The sequence below is a fragment of the Trachymyrmex cornetzi genome, unplaced genomic scaffold, assembly GCF_001594075.2.
Source record: "Trachymyrmex cornetzi isolate Tcor2-1 unplaced genomic scaffold, Tcor1.1 scaffold572, whole genome shotgun sequence".
In the NCBI taxonomy this organism is placed as follows: domain Eukaryota; kingdom Metazoa; phylum Arthropoda; class Insecta; order Hymenoptera; family Formicidae; genus Trachymyrmex; species Trachymyrmex cornetzi.
Window position 1 is genome coordinate 145,781 of NW_017299885.1, and position 2,456 is coordinate 148,236.

General features: G+C 30.9%; 1 protein-coding gene across 1 annotated transcript in view; it reads right to left on the reverse strand.

The window, feature by feature from the left end:
• LOC108766200 (2-hydroxyacylsphingosine 1-beta-galactosyltransferase) overlaps nt 1–2,456 on the reverse strand; it is a 91,460-nt gene that overhangs the window by 88,327 nt on the left and 677 nt on the right. The gene's annotated exons all lie outside the window — the stretch shown is intronic.

A 2,456-nucleotide genomic window follows, 5' to 3' on the forward strand; every position in this document is an offset into this window, starting at 1 on the left:
TAAAGATAAATTAGAACTTACATATAATCAAAATGTCGTATATAAAATATCTTGCGAGAATTGTGATGCGAGTTACGTAGGCCAGACTAAGAGGCAATTAAGAACAAGAGTTAAAGAACACGTGTCTGACATTAATAAAGGGTCGAAATCTTCATCTGTAATTACGAATCATAGAATTGAAAAAAATCATGACTTCGAATGGAAGAATGTGAAAATACTTGATGTAGAGCCTTCTTACGGAAAGCGTTTAATTTCGGAAATGGTACATATTAAGAAACAAACACATGGCATAAACAGACAAAAGGATACAGAGTCATTACCCGATGCTTATACGAATATGATACATTCCCTCTCCAGTTCCTAATTCTGTAACGGTTCCTATCTTTTCTCGTACATTCTACCAGTACAGTACTTGACACGATCACGACTCGTTGCGCACACAAATGCAAAATATTTTAATCAGACACAGTTACATCGAAATTATATTTGATAGTGATCACTGTATAGTCATGGTTTACTGGATATATTGTTTCCAATTTATAAGGTATTTTAATTTTTATTTCTAATTTTGCTTGACATAAGTATGAGATTATTTTACAGATTGTAGGATTGAATTTTTGTACATATATATTTTTTTCTTGGAGTTAAATTCTTTTACAACCTCAATATGATACCAATTGGACAAATAAAAAGACAAGATGATTTTGCGACATAATGTTATAGTCGATTTACATGTTATACACATTTATATGGATTGCGGCCTTTAATGCGGGACTTATACATTTTCATATTTATAGAGAGTTATTATATTACAACCAATGTATTCGTTTTTACGATCTTACTATTTAATTTATTTATTTCTTTGTTTAATCCGTATATTTGAAACGTTATAGTGACGATCTGACAATGTAATTTATTTATTCCTTTTGATTAATCCGTACATTGAAAATGACTCAAACGTAGTCGAAACGTCTCATTTTTGTATTTAAATTGTATTTAAATTGTTTATTACATATATATATATCATAATGGTTCTGTGCCCTTTATTATTGATATTGTTTTATACTTATTGAACCTTAGTATCTTCTAAGAAATGTTCATTTTGACCCAATTAAGCTTACAGAATTTTTTCGGAATTTTTGTTCAAAGTTTAGATTTTTTAGATAAAAAATTGTTAATAACTTTTGAATTATCGCTTAAACAAATAAAGTGTATATAGATGCTTTTTCGTAGAAAAATAAAAAATATGAGGAATCGAATCCAATCATTTTCAGCCACTAAAACTTTGATCGGTCGGTTAGTGAATGCAAAATGGGGGTAAACCTCTCGCCTAAATATATCACTGAAATATAATACCTACTGGAATGCGCCTTTGTTAGCAGTCCGAGAGAGAGCATTTCAAGTGGTATCTTTGTCCTTTTCGAAGTTATACTGCACAATTATACTGTGCAGTAAATAGTAGTGGGGCATGTATAGTATCGGGAAAAGTTAAAATTAATAATATATGTAGCATGTCAAATGTCAAATGTATGTTGAATCTCAATTATTATTGTTTAATATTTAGATATGGTGAAATACTGTTGCATTAAAAATTGCAAGCAAGTTTGGAGACCAGACATTGATATTTCATTTTTTAGGTAATTAAATTTGATTAAGTTTATGAGCATAACTTCTAATTATGCCAACGACATTAAAGTGCACTGAGTGCGCACTAGCGCTCTGCCAGTGAAAAACGCTATTAATATGACACTTATCACTCACGAGAGACGATTCAGCGCATAACCTAATCTGTAAAAATTAAACTTTTGACAATATTGTAGTAAAAAAGGACAAGGAGAGAGATAGCATTCGAGATCCTCTTTGTCGGATCGTGAAACTAGCGCCAGCGCGCGTTCCAATAGGTAGTATATTTCAGTGTAATATATACATAGTCATACTTTTACTTAAAATACCGAGAAACATTGTACTAATAGAATACAGAAAAAATACAAAACTTTACATAAAGAACGAAAATTATACAAATATGGATTATTCTTTGTTGTCAGGTAATGAATATAATATAAGTAGGTGTAATGAAAATAATATAATATACAGGGTGAGTCATTTTAATCTATGGACCCGAATATCTTCCAAATTACGGTATCTACAAAAAAATGGTTTAGATAAAAGTTGACCAGGGCAGAGGGGGTCATTTAATTGTATCATTGGTTTTGACCTTGAGGTCAATTTTGAAGATTATTTCAAGGTTACGATGGTTTTTTTAAATGGGACACCCTATTTTTGACTGCGGTTTTCGAAAGAGCGGAAAATTTTACATCAAACTTGTCTTGTGAAAAAATTGTTTTTGCGACCTTGGAAAGGTAAAAAATGAAGGTCAAATGCCTGAAAAACGATCTGGTGTACTTTTTCTGAAATGACGTGGTTTTCTGGGTAACACAAATGTGCATAATGCTTGA